The sequence below is a fragment of the Prunus mume genome, linkage group LG6 (genome assembly GCF_029339155.1).
Source record: "Prunus mume cultivar Tortuosa linkage group LG6, ASM2933915v1, whole genome shotgun sequence".
Classification (NCBI taxonomy): domain Eukaryota; kingdom Viridiplantae; phylum Streptophyta; class Magnoliopsida; order Rosales; family Rosaceae; genus Prunus; species Prunus mume.
In genome coordinates this window covers 16,007,411-16,022,768 of record NC_142703.1, presented here as the reverse complement: position 1 = coordinate 16,022,768, position 15,358 = coordinate 16,007,411, and the positions used below count along the sequence as shown (strand labels likewise).

At 35.9% G+C, this 15,358-nt stretch overlaps 1 pseudogene; it reads left to right on the top strand.

Annotated features, from left to right (window-relative positions):
- The first annotated feature begins 2,353 nt into the window (after positions 1-2,353).
- LOC148916249 (putative disease resistance protein At4g19520) lies at positions 2,354-4,532 on the top strand (annotated as a pseudogene).
- The last annotated feature ends 10,826 nt before the right edge of the window (positions 4,533-15,358 follow it).

The following is a 15,358-nucleotide window of genomic DNA, read 5'->3' as shown; positions in this document are numbered from 1 at the left end:
ATTAGAACTTCTAGTTGTTGATTATGTCCGGTTTGGCCCTGGAAACAACAAGAGATAGGAGCCTACTTTAGAAATTGGTTGATGCTGATAAGATTTAAGAGGTTGAAAGATTTTATTATTTTGAAGCTCTTGAGCTCTTTCATTTGCATGCTTTGAAACATAACTGTACTGAAACATGTTATACAGAGGTATTCAGAATGGTGGTCGATTATGCCAGAGGCATGCCATTAGCTCTTAAGATTTTGGGTTCCATATTCCTTCACTGCGCAACAATGAAGACTGGCAAGATGAATGGAATAAGTTGAAAAAATTTCCCAACCAAGATATTGAGAATATGTTGAGACTAAGTTTATGATGGATTAGACAAAAATGAAAAGGAGATATTTCTTGATATAGCATGTTTCTATAAAGGGATGACAATAGATTTTGCAAAGGAAATGATAGATATAAGTGGTTTATTTGCGGGTGGAATTAAAGTTCTCATTGATAAGTCTCTCGTATCAATTTCAAGATGGAACAGCCCAGAGATGCAGATTTGGTTCAGGAAATGGTAGGGCAATAGTTTACGAACAATGTATTTAAGAGCTTAGAAAACGTAGTAGGTTGTTCATTGCTGAGGATATCTGTCAAGTATTGAGAAATAATACAGTAAGAGCCAAATGCATTCACCTTCTTTAAAAAGAAAATTAATTGTGAATTTTCTATGATAAGACACCTAGGAACAAACTCGTCTCGGATACATACATGTAGTTTTGATTAAATTTTGTAGTATATTGCATTATTATTTATACTTTGCTCTTATGGTCAGGGAACTGAAACCGTTCGAGCCATATTCTTTAACAGATCTAAGATTGGAGAACCACACTTGGATTGTGCAGACTTCAAAAAGATGTCTAATCTATGTTTACTCAATCTCGGCGATTCTAGCTTTGGCAACTATTGCCAATTAAAAGTTTCTCTTCCCAATTCTCTTTGTTATCTTTCCTGGCAAGAATATCCTTTGAAATCTATGCCATCAAATTTTTTTCCAGAAAATCTTGTTGAGCTTCGAGTGTGATTATTTCTTCTGTCTAAGTTATTAAGTCCTGTCATTTCTCTTTATTTATGACAGAATCTTGAGAACTTAAAAGTGATGGATCTTAGTTTCTCTACTCATTAAAGTCCCAGATCTCCCTCAAAGTCGAAAATTGGTGCATATAAATCTTTTTGGCTGTATATCTTCGTATTTTCAGTGTCTTGAGTAAGCGGTGTCTTGACAAGCTTACTCATCTTGACCTGGGAGAATGCTCCAATCTCAAATATCTTCCGCAGATGCCAAGCAACATTGAATTCTTAAATTTGTCTAGAACTGCAATAAAGGAATTGCCTTCATCAGTTTGGTCTCACGAAAAGATTTCTTACTTGGATATTCGATTTTGTAATGACCTTAGGAATCTCCCAAGCAGCAGCTGTAAGCTGAAACTACCCTCCTCCAGTTTCAGTCTAGAGGGCTGCTCATGTCTTTTGATTTGTTTTTTTTTGGTCAATAAGAACTTTCATTAACCGGAGAGCAATCCAAAAAAGATTACAACTCAAAGAAAAGGAGAAGCAGAGCCATGCGGCAGAACAGAAGGGCATGCAAAGCAAATAAACTCAATAAATTCATACAAGCTGCTACAAGAAAGAGCCCCACAGTATGGGAAGGGCTGCTCATGTCTTGGCAAGTTTTCGGAGCTTCCAAGGTATCTAACAGTGTTAGAAATGATAAGGGCAAAAATAGAAGTATTGCCCTCATCAATCGAGAATCTCTTTGGTCTCAATACAATTGGACTACTTGATTGCAAACGATTTGTGAGTCTTCCATCGACCATTTGTAAGTTAAAATTCTTATAAATCTTGATCTCGGTGGTTGCTCAAAATTCAAGTACTTCCCAGAAATCTTGGAGCCTATGGGAGTGCCGGATATTCTATCCTTGATAGGAACAAATGTTAAAGAGCTACGCTCATCAATTGAATTTCTCTTTAATCTCTTCATACTTCATTTGATCAATTGCAAACGGTTTGTGTGTCCCCCAATGAGCATTTGTAAGTAGAAATCTCTTTATGACCTTGATCTCTCGGGTTGCTCTGAATTTGAATACTTCCCAGAAATCTTGGAGCCAAGGAAGATTTGAATTATCTTAGTTTAAAAGGAACCTCTGTTAAAGAGCTGCCTCCACCAATCGAATGTCGGTTTGGTCTCATCAGAATTAAACAAACAAATTGCAAGAGGTTTGTTTGTCTCCCAACGAGCATTTGTAAGTTAAAATCTCTTCACGAACTTGATCTCACTGGTTGCTCTGTTTTTGAAGACTTCCCAGAAATATTGGAGCCTATGGGACATCTAAACATTCTGTCGTTGAAAGGAACAGCTGTTAAAGAGCTACCCTCATCAATCGAATGCCTTTTTGGTCTCGTGACAATTGAACTGACAAATTGCAAAAAGTTAGCGCATCTCCCTCCCAACATTTGTAAATTGAAATCTCTTCCCGAACTTGATCTCACTGGTTGCTCTGAATTTGAAGACGTCCCAGAAATTTTGGAGCCTATGAAGGACATGAAGTTTCTTTCATTAAAAGGAACAGCGGTGAAAGAGCTACTCTCATCAATTGAATGTCTCTTCGGTCTCATTAAAATTGAACTGAAAAATTGCAAAAGGCTTGCGAGCTTCCCAACGAGCATTTGTAAGTTGAAATCTCATCAAGAACTTGATCTTACTGGTTGCTCTGAATTTGAAGACTTCTCAGAAATTTTGGAGCCTATGAAAGATATGAATTTTCTTTCATTAAAAGGAACAGCTGTTAAAGAGCTACCCTCTTTCATGTTGTATTCCAAAAGATCCCAAAACAGGGAATAGAAATACAGATAGAAGGCAAAAGCCACAAAGAGCCAGCAGAACACATGAAACAAACTACCAAAAGCCATAGCTTAAAAAGTTAGATCTTCGTCATTGCAAGAACCTTGAGTTTGTCCCAAAGAGCATCTACAATTTAAACCGTCTAATTACTCTGAGGTTTGATGATTGTTTGAAACTTAAGAAATTGCCTCCCTTCTCAGTCGGTTTGCACTCTTTGGAAGTATTAAACCTCAGTTACTGCAGTACATTACAGATCCCTCCTTTGCTTAACCTCATTATGAGATTTAAAGCTAAGTGGAACCATGATTGAGAGCATACCTGCAAACATCAAACAAGTTTCTTGGCTATTTTGCCTGTCCCTGATCAATTGCAAGAGCCTTCAATCTTTACCAGAGCTCCCATTAAAGCTATATTCTCTTAAAGCACATGGCTGCACATCGCTTAACACAGTGTCAAGCCCAAGGACTGCACTCACACATGGGTTGGATGGATATAATTTGTTTCCAGGGCTTAACCAGGAACTTATTTTCTCTAATTGCCTAAAATTGGATCAGAATACATGGAACCACATAATGGCGGATGCGCAACTTAGAATTATGCGTTTGGCATTTGCCTCATCAAAGTTTGACAAATTTGAAGTAGCTTCATATGCAGAACTTTCCAAAGAAATTGAAGTAGCAGCAGATGTAGAACTTGAAGCAGAATTTGAAGACGCATCAGATGTAGAATTTTCCGAAGAAATTGAAGTAGCATCAGATGTAGGAGAAATTGAAGTCGCATCAAATGTACGTCTCTCTCTCTCTCTCTCTCTCTCTCAGTTCTGTTATTCAATTGATAACTAGTTTCCTGTGCTCTGTAATTAAGTTTGGAGTATCTGTTAACTTTTGTTTGTTAATTTGTTTAATAATCACGACGTCCATCCCTTGCACAGAATTATTATACTAGAAGACCTTCAGTTACCATTGTATGCCCAGGACATGAAATTCCAAACTGGTTCAGCTATCAAAACGAGGGATCTTCAATAAATATCAAGCTTCCTCCGGATTGGTTTGATTCAAATTTCTTGGGTTTCGCTCTATCTCTTGTTGTTGATTCGACAACTATAATGTTAAAGGGAGTTTAGGGTTTGGATGTAAATTCAATTTCAAAGCAAATAATGGTGAAAGCTGTGAATTCGAATCGTATGTATGTTCTGTGCTGTGCTGAAACCAACCATGGAGAAAGCAATGGCTACAATTTCAATTCGGATCACGTGGTTGTATGGTATAGTGCCTTTGAACTTGTAGGGGGAGTAGACTACAATGGCTATCTCAATGCCACTGAGGCCTCTTTTGACTTCAACCAAGTGGACGGTTTTAAGAGACCCGTTAAGGATTTCCAAAATCAGGTTAAGAGTTGTGGGCTCCGGTTGTTGTATGGCATGGATGCTCAGAAATTTGTGTTAGGGGAACAGAAAGTAGGAGAAGATACTAAAACTACAAGATGCCATGATGAGGAACAAGTAGATGAACTACTTCTTCAAAAAATTGGAAATGCAAAACTGGAGGGGCAATATAGCCATGTATATGGAGAACAAAATGTGGTAGCGGATGCTCTTTGCTGGTTGGGGTCTCTCATTGTTTCGGTTTCCATATTTTGGGCTCTCACCCTCCTCTAGTGTTGCAAGCCTTGTGGCTGAGGATGCTTTCCAATTACAATTTAAGAACAAACCAAGTGATTTTATTCATTCAATTCAAGTGTGGACAAAGTGCAACATTTTACAACACTCGATAGAACCTCGTGCAAAATCCCACTAACAAGAGCTGCTATTTTTGACCAATTATAGCCTGCTGAGTAAAAATAAGCTCACAAGATCAAACCGAATTGACAACCCACAGCATCAAACAATGGACTAGACCAACGTTCAATTAATTGGATTTGTCCAGCCCAAACCAGCCCACTAAACAGGCCTTTCTGCTGACCCACTACAAAAATAAAGAGACCCACAACTTATAGTTATGGGTTGGATGGATATAATTTGTTTACATTCATAATTGTGTTTTAAACATTTAAGAACAAACCGAGTGATTTTATTCATTCAATTCAATGTCGTCGCACGTCTACATAGCGAACAAGCCAAACGGTTAAGTTTATTTTTCTTGCTTTAGAAGTAGCTGTAAAAGGAACGTAGTTCAATGGAAGCTGAATTGGCATGCACACCATCTCCTGATCCAGTTCCCTAAATTTATTTATGTAAGTTGCATGTAGTTCAACCCAAAGTCTCAGCCACCTTCATTTCTTGGCACCCATAGTTGCTTTCATTCAATGTATATGCACCCTTTCTTCTTGCTAATATTTGAAAATACATGCATCCAACTTTTGCTAATATTTAGTTTTTTTAACATTGATTCAGTTCGTTCAAGTGAACTGAGAGTTTAGATATTTGCAAATAGGGGGTGGGATTGGTAAAGCGAAGTTTACATCAGCAGAGCAGCCAATATATAACAACTCCATTCAGGCCACACCTACCTTTCTTTTTATTCATTTGACCGTCTGTTGTTAATGCTTTACTTTTAGCCCTAGACCAATAGTAATTTTGGAGAATTTAAAATTTAAATATCCATGGTCAGATTTTTTACACATCATTTTCTCTCTTCCGCGCCACTTCTCTATCTCCCCGACTTCTCTCTATTCTCTCTCCGCGACGCCGAACTTTGACCGGTGATTTTTTCGCCGTCTGCAGACCGTTTCAAGCAAGATTGGTCTCAAAAATTTCGTATTGACATCCTTTATCTAAACCAGGCCATTTCCCAGTTCGAAAACCCAAGGATTGGTGGCTGGAACGACTGGAAATGTGGGGGGCTTCGGAGCATTTTTTGGCGACTCCGGCTACCATTTCCGTCGATCGAGGTATGAAACTTCATCTACTCTTCGTGTTCTATCTGTTTATGTTTGTGGTTATGATCCATTTTGGACTTTTTAAAATTAATCAAAACACCCATATTGGGCCGACGGTTACAACCCCTGATAAAAAATTTAGTTACAAGTTACAACCCATGATAAAAATTTTAGTTACAAGTTACAACCCATGATAAAAATACATCTGCATCATCCATCCAAAAAGCCTTAACAAAGCAACACGCATCCATTCATCCAAAAATATACTTGTATCAGTTAAAAATCACTCACCAAACAGATAATTTCAGTAAAAATAGAACTTTTGCTTCTCCTAAAAGTAGACTTTGCACTCAAAACAAAGAAGACATTCCTATACTATACGTTAAGAGAGGGAAAGACTCGAGGATATATACAAGTAGTGGTCAACTATAACAAAAGAGGAAAATACATGATTACAGGGATATGTACATAAATTGTACCAATCACGTTGTGATGGGAGGTTGACTTGAGATAGTGGGATTCTTGGCTTGATTGTCGTTTTCTAGGCGCCATGGGTTGCTGCAAGATAGCTCGATGAAGGAGAGGAACCGCAGTGACGGAGACATAAAAATAATATGAGCAGAGAGAGAGAGAGAGAGAGAGAGAGACACTCATGAGAGGAGTTCCAAGGGGACCATACAAGATAAACACTTTTGGAAAAGAAACGTGCATTAATTAAAAATCTTAAATTATAAGGCAAATGAGAGTTTAGCTTGCAAATCCATTAACTTTGCTTCTCCTTCTATACCAGCAGGACCATACGAGAAAAATACCTGATTGGAATTATTAAAGATGAGGGAAAAGATCTGGCTTGTAAAGTGCAATGCGATATCGAGTTCCATGACTCTGGTAATCCTCCTCCCAAAAATAGAGCAGGTCCCCAGCTGTAATCCCTCTGTCATTGACAAACACTCTCCATCCTCTAGATTGGAAGACCGGCTTTTTGTATCTGCCCCGGTGTCTGCTGGATAATTTGAACTCGTAAACGCTGCGCTTCTGGTTGTCGAAAACTCTGATCGGGACATCGCGATCCGGATTGGCACGGGGTAGCATCGCAAGCATGGCGCTGGTCACTACAAGTCTTTTAACATCTGAGGCCTTTAACACTTTCTCAAAACGATCAAGCTCCATGGAACTCTCTCTCTCTCTCTCTCTCTCTGTGACAAAATGATAACCAAAAAGCTTTCAACTTTGATCGTTATATGCCCTGCTCTGGTCCGTTGCACTATATATAAGAGGTAATACACTCAAGAGAGTGAGAGAAGGTGATGAATGGAAAGTAGGAAAACCAAAATCTTGCTTTACAGAATAGACTTTTAGTGTCGGCCTGGCGTTTAGTGCGGAATCCATCTCTACTTTTGTTCAAACCACTTTCCTTTCATGCCTTGTTTTTTGTCATTTTAACTAGTACTAATTATTTTGATATAAGTTTAAATATAGAAATATTATTATCATGAGAAATATAGCATTAATAAGATCTGAAGGAGGTGTTTAAAATAAGCCTAATATTTTACAACATATACTATTTACTAGTGAATTAATATGCACACCATAGTGAATGGATCCCGAGCTAGCAAACATAGACATCATCCGAATCTAAGATAATTTGGGAGTGGGGTTCAGAAGTTTGGCAATAGAAAATCGATGTTCTGGTAATTTGGAAAATATTCGTTTTCGTCCTCATCCTCTAATTATCAATACAATGACACTTGTAGATGAAAATATTCGGACAATTAATACTTCGTTCGATGTATTACTTACAAACGTGAACCTTTGACAATTTGGATACTTCTTTCAGGTGGACCTTACTGTACGGCCAATTTGGATACTCCTTTGATGCATGTCATCATGGATATAACTCCTTGTATTGGGGTGACATGGGACCCACCTGTCCTGTCATTGGAAGTGATGAAGTAGCTGGAAGCATATGTATTAGGGGTGGGCATCTTAAACCGAAATACCGAAACCGTACCCTAACCGCACCGCACTGATTTCATACCGTTTTATTTGGTATCGATAGATATTCGGTACCGTCTGCAAATCGAGTATGGTATGGTAGCGGTAACAAGATTTTGATACCGGTCAATACCGCCGTGAATAGTACTCTCGAAATATATATATATATTTCATTCTCTCGCTCTCTATCTCTCGCTTGCCTTTCAATTTCTCAAACGCTTTTGTCATTTATGTTTGGATTGTGTTTGTATTTTTGTAAGCCATAAGGCATAAGTTTAACTCTTTTAGTTTGTAAGCCATAATGCATGAGTTTTAACCATTTGGATTTGATGAATATGTTGATGGATAAATATTGATTTAGATATTGAATATGTTGATTAGGATTTGAATATTAAATATGTTAATGGATATTGAATATTGAAAATGTTGATGGATATTGAATATGTTGAATCTTTGAATTTGTAACTTAGGCATCACTTATTTTGGTGTTGAATATTGAATTAGTTCATTTTTTAGTTGTATCATTTTGGTACCGAAATGGTACCGATATCTAATATCCGATTTGAGCAGAAATTGTAAACCACAATACCGCACTGCACCATACCGATTCAAATTTCGGTATCGAGTGACTCAATACCGCATCTGCACTACACCGCCCACCTAATATGTATGGTGAAAAACCAAGCGACCAAGCGAGACAGGAAGAGAGAAAATGACAATTCTGAAGACCATCCTACCCATCAGCCAACGAATATGCAAGACACTCCCCACAAGTCACGGCAGCTTGTAGCCTTTCAAGTGTAATTGATTCAATCTCTCAATCAATCCCTATAATCTTGGAACTGCCTATTTTATGTTTTACCGTTTGTATAAGTTACCTTGTTTATATTCATGTACAAAGTCAACTGTATAGTATATAAAAGAACTCCAATACAACCAGAATACTCATCGTGGGGTATTCTTCCTATTCTACTTCTTATTCTTCCTATTCTACTATATAAAGCAGCCTACATCTCTCAGACCTCACTTGGAATCTATATAGAGCAGCCTACTAATTCTTCGAAGTTTCAATTAGTAGCGGACCGCTGCTACTAATTCTTCGAAGTTTCAATTTAAACTCAAAGAATTTCTTAAGTGGCAAGAAACATGATATATCCTTTAAGGTAAGTACAAGAATAATTTATCTGGGTCGTTTTCAGTCACAGTCATTTGTGTCACAAAGTCACAGTCAACAGGTTGAAAACATTCAATGCTGATTATATTCACAAATAAGATTATCTTAGTAGATGTCCTTATTCTTAATTATTAATTATTTAGAACACAAACTATTAATTATTAATTATTTGCAACTAAAGTTGTTATCAATGGTCAGCGTTAACTAACTAATTAATCTGCTTCAAAAAGAGAGAAAAAAAACACACAAGGAATTCAAGCATTAGGAAAAAATGGGAATGGCTGTTCCTAAAGTTGTTTTTGAATGGCTCTTCCCACTCCCAATTTGCAGGCGTGGTGGAAATTGGTATAAGTTGAAACGTAGAAATATTATTATCATGAGAAATGTAGCATTAATAAGATCTGAAGGAGATGTTTAAAATGAGCCTAAAATGGGCGAGACCCAGCTAAACCCTGTCTTATGATCTAATGCTCTATATAAACCCTTCCTTTCTCTGTAGCTGAAAAAGGAATCGAGATAGAAAGAGTGGTGGGCTCCGCATGTTGAAACTAAGAGAGAACTAGTGGTGCAAATCTTTACATGTCAAATCCAGAAGGGGAGAAATTGAGAAATCACAAGGGCATTTCCTAGCACTAATTATTTTAATATAAGTTTAAACATAGAAATCTTATTATTATGAGAAATGTAGAATTAATAAGATCTTTAAAATGAGCCTAATATCAAACATATTTTAATTAGAACAAATATATATTATTTACTAGTTAATTATGTGACAACACTAAAGTAATTATAATCATGTAATGATTGGAAGCTTCTCCTACACACATGCATGCTTACTCACTTGACCTTGTTATAAAAACTTCTTGGGTGTTTTAGTGAAACTCCTTTAAATTTATTCAATTAGATTTTTGGTTATTTTTAAAAAAATTTATAAAAATTGACATTTATAAAAATATAGGATAAATTTTGATTATTTTTAATAAAAACTCTAGAAAAACATGTAGTATCACACTTGTCGTCATCAGCTCAATAATTGAGAGTAATGATTGAGAGTAATGAATTATGCATGCCTCCCAATAAATACGGGCGCACGAATGGACGCTCAAAAGGGAACGATGGATATGATCCAATCCAAGGTAACATGCGATTGTCCTGAGAATTCGTTAGCAAATTGCATTTTCCTTGTGGTTAAGCGTGATCATTCTTTTGTTTTGTACTGATCACGTGGGCAGAAGCAGACAAGGTGGTCCTCACTAAAAAGACAAAATGGTCACACATGTTAGAAAATGGTCAGCCAAAAGCTGAAAGGCAAAGGACACAAGTAGACAAACAACATCACAGGGAGCCACCAGGGCATAAAAGAAAAACAAAAGCCACAGGGGTAACGGAAGAAAAAAACAAGAAAAACCGAAGTAGAAAGTGTTGGAAAAAATGGGTACAACTGCTATATTTTACACAGAAATTCAGAAATAATCATTCAATTCATGCTTAAAAAATTAATACATGCTTACAAACATACACAATAAAAAATCACATAACATGGATTAGAAGAACCTGAATAATTGAGTCGAGGCAAGTGTTAGACACTGACCTTAAGACAATTATGTCACACAGTGCTTATAGTTACTAGCACTCGTCTCTCAGGATACAACGACTTATGTCCTTGTGAAAGAAGCACTACAATTCACAAGTACTCTTTGAATCAAATTATGTAGGAAACCCTCTCACATACCATAATCATTGACTATACAAATACTCTATGTATTCAAATGGATAAACATTGACTGAATCAATTACCTTATTAATTTCAGGAAGACTACTCTATTTATAGATAATAAAGAACCCTTCCCAAAAGGGTATGTCCCAAAATAAAAAACCAACTCATGCATCCATTGAATAAACAGGTGTTTTGTTACCTCTTCCTAGAAATTGACTAAGGACACCATAGTTGAATGAACTCTATTATTTTCCATTCAAATAGGAAAATTAATATTAGTTAATATTAAATTTCTAACAAAAAGCACAAATAAAAAATACAAAGGACCAGAGCTCCAAACCAGAATGATCAGATCCTTACACCAAATATGAGGGGCCGCCATCCCCGGATAAAAGAATCGTGAGGAGAAGGGTGGTTAACCCAGTGTAAACTTCGTACCCTCGAATTATTATTATGAGAAATGTAGCATTAATAAGATCTTTAAAATGAGCCTAATATCAAACATATTTTAATTAGAACAAATATATATTATTTACTAGTTAATTATGTGGCAACACTAAAGTAATTATAATCATGTAATGATTGGAAGCTTCTCCTACACACATGCATGCTTACTCACTTGACCTTGTTATAACGATTGGAAGTCTTTTCTTTAATATTGAGTATGTGTTGGTTCGAGTAGAAACCCAAAAATTAAAGAAAGAGTTAGTAGGAACCAAATTGGTTTGAAATTTCATTCACAAAAAGTATTTTTCTTTGTATGATTATCTTAGAATGTAAGACATTTTTGTAAATGTTTAATTATGTGAACTTTTGTTTGAATGCTTACGTATTACAAAATTAATTCTTATAATAAAAAATACATTTAGTCCTTTAAAAATTTAGATAGAGAGAGTGTGTGTGTGTGAGAGAGAATGAGTATGTTTTAGTCATTTAAAAATTTAGATAACAGAAAATAAATTTAAGAGTGTAAAGGTAAGTTTGATTTACTGGATGATTTTAATCCACACAAACACAATCTCAATTCCCAATCACAAGGACAATTAATCCTTCGTTCAATTGCCCTAATTATTACTTAGAAATGTGAACCCTTTACAATAAGGCAGAAATACAATACGCTTTCAGGGAGGACCCTACAGGACGACCAATTTGGATACTCTTTTTGGATAGTAGTAGTACAACAATGCATATTAACAAGATATATATATACTCCTTTTTCTTTTAAATAAGATCAAAGATTTAAAAATTAAAAAAACTAAAAGAAATGAAAGAAAGAGGGTGCAGCCGATCATATTACATCTGTTTTGTGACGCCAAAAGATGTTTTTATGGACCAACTTGATCTTGTAGTATTATTAGTTATTACTGATATAAAATGAAATTTTTATGTTCGAATTCTCCTTCTTGACCAATTTAAAAAGAAAAATGCTTCATGGGCAGTTAAGGTTTTGCAATTTTACATTGGTCAAGAAGAGAGCACCATATTTTACATATTAATCCACATAAAGAGGGAGAAATATACCACGATTGCTTTCGAAGACGATGTTCTTTCTTTATGCAAATTACAATTTACAGAAATCTTTCATTACAAATATAAGAAAAATTTATGCGCACATGTTAAATTGTGATTGGCCTGAAACTAAGTGGAACCATGATTGAGAGCATACCTGCAAACATCAAACAAGCTTCTTGGCTATTTTGCCTGTCCCTGATCAATTGCAAGAGCCTTCAATCTTTACCAGAGCTCCCATTAAAGCTATATTCTCTTAAAGCACATGGCTGCACATCGCTTAACACAGTGTCAAGCCCAAGGACTGCACTCACACATGGGTTGGATGGATATAATTTGTTTCCAGGGCTTAACCAGGAACTTATTTTCTCTAATTGCCTAAAATTGGATCAGAATACATGGAACCACATAATGGCGGATGCGCAACTTAGAATTATGCGTTTGGCATTTGCCTCATCAAAGTTTGACAAATTTGAAGTAGCGTCATATGCAGAACTTTCCAAAGAAATTGAAGTAGCAGCAGATGTTGAACTTGAAGCAGAATTTGAAGACGCATCAGATGTAGAATTTTCCGAAGAAATTGAAGTAGCATCAGATGTAGGAGAAATTGAAGACGCATCAGATGTAGAACTTGAAGAAAAAATTGAAGTAGCATCAGATGTAGGAGAAATTGAAGTCGCATCAAATGTACGTCTCTCTCTCTCTCTCTCTCTCTCTCTCTCTCTCTCTCTCTCTCAGTTCTGTTATTCAATTGATAACTAGTTTCCTGTGCTCTGTAATTAAGCTTGGAGTATCTGTTAACTTTTGTTTGTTAATTTGTTTAATAATCACGACGTCCATCCGTTGCACAGAACTATTATACTAGAAGACCTTCAGTTACCATTGTATGCCCAGGACATGAAATTCCAAATTGGTTCAGCTATCAAAACGAGGGATCTTCAATAAATATCAAGCTTCCTCCATATTGGTTTTCTTGGGTTTCGCTCTATCTCTTGCTGTTGGATTCTGATGAGTCGATTTTATATTATATATTTAACCTCATTCTTAGTACATTTTGGTTAATATTTTGTAAGAATTTTGATACTTTAAATTATATTTCTAATATAGGACTTTCGACTTCCTCTGGAGCAAAACATAATCAAATGGACAAATTTTGGAGTAATTCCAGTTGAAGGACGTACGTGAGTCTCTTAACTTGATCGTTTCAAAATATCATACTTTTCCACCAAGCGATTATTTTCTGGCAATAAAATGATGGAGAGATGTGCAGTGCTGGAATAGTGACGTTTAGGGCTTGTATTGCATTTTTGGAGCCCAAGATGACCTCGGATGGGTTCGTGGCCTTCTGGAGAAGTGTTTGGAATATTTTTATCTTTAAAACGAGCTATCTTGGGCCAGATTTGGAGGAGATTTGAAACCAAAACGTGGCTGGACAGATTGTAGGCATATTCTCCTAATCCAATTTGGACTTTATTTCCTTTATTTTAACTTAGTTTCCTTGTGGGGATTGGGTATCTAGGTTTTAGGAGGTATTTAAGCTCCTTTTCACAGCAATTTAGGGACTCACTTTTAACTTCTTTTTGGCTTTTGGAGCAAGTGCTAGGGTTTTGGGTTTTCGCGACTTTCATGTGTTTTCATTCTTATTCATTCGAATGATATTTTCTTGGATTTCAATTATGAATATGCGTAACTAATTCCTTTTGCTAGGGCGAGGCCGTAAGCCTTAGCATGAATATGTAATTTTATTAATTTTCTTATGAATGGATGCATGTTTGCTTTGAATTATTAATCACTGTGTTTAAAACTATCTATCTATTTTAATGACTGATCACCATTAGGATATGTAGACAAGTAATTTGATGCAATTTCTGTTGGAACATCACCCTGAAATTGAGGATGGCTTCTTGTGATTAATAGTTGTAAATTCACTTAAGGCAAACATCACGCTCTTAAGAGTTGTATGGTTTTTCAAAGGGTTTTCACAAAGCTTAATGAGTCTTGCATGTTTATATTTGATCTGAACATCACAAACGGATTGCATGTTAGATATACGTTTTCGCTTGAACATCACAAGGAAAATATGCATTAGGAAAACCTAACCTTCAAAGCATATATGTGGAAATTCATAAGTAATTGATAGAATTGCATATGATTGTGACGGTGATGGCTAAACCCTAGTTTTCTCTAAATTGTTAGTCTTTAAAAGGAAACATTTTTCTTCTTATTGTTATTATTTCCCAACTTTCAGATTTCTTTTATTGTTAATTTACTCTTTTCAATTTCATAAACTTCAGATCTTTGATAAAATCTATTTTAGTTATTAATTAAGAGTTAGTTTAATTACAAATTAGTCAAATAATATTTGGGGACAACGACCTTGCATGAGCATCTATACTACAATAACCTTGTATTCTTGCAAGTATTTTATGTGATTTTAACCCTGTTTGCGCAGGTACTAAAAATCCTATCAAGAAATTAGCGTCGTTGCTTAACACAAAATAGTAGTGAATTTCAATTGGCATTGTGTTAAGACTTTATGCAGACATTATCCAAGGTTCAAATCAACATTCCATTACTGGATGCAATCAAGAAAATTTTATCATATGCCAAATTTTTTAAGGAAGTTTGCAGCAGCAAAAAGAAGCTTTCAGATTTGGACAAAGTCATTTTGTGTGCAGTTTTGCTACACAAACTGCCACCTAAGAAAAAAGATCCATGGAGTTTTAATATTTCTTGCACTATTGGAAATTCTAATTTTAAGAGTGCTTTAATTGATTTGGGTGCAAGTATTAATTTAATGCCTTTTTCTGTTTTTCAACGATTGTCGCAAGGAGATTTAAAGCCTACATCCATTATACTTCAACTGGTTGACCGTTCAATTACGTATCCAAGAGGTGTTATTGAAGATCTAATTATAAAAGTTGATAATCTTTACCTAACGACAGATTTTGTGGTTCTAGACATGGACGAAGACCTTCAAACACCTATTATTTTGGGGAGGCCGTTTATGGCAACTGCTAGGACTTTAATTGATGTGGAAGCTGGAACATTGACTCTACGGGTTCAAGACCAATCTGTGGTATTTAATTTGTTTGAGACTGCAACACGGCCTACGGAACAGCAAGACTGCATGCGCATTGACATGGTAGACAGTATGGTTCAAGAAAGATTTTATGGCAGCTCAAAAATAGATCAGTTGCTACATGTTTTA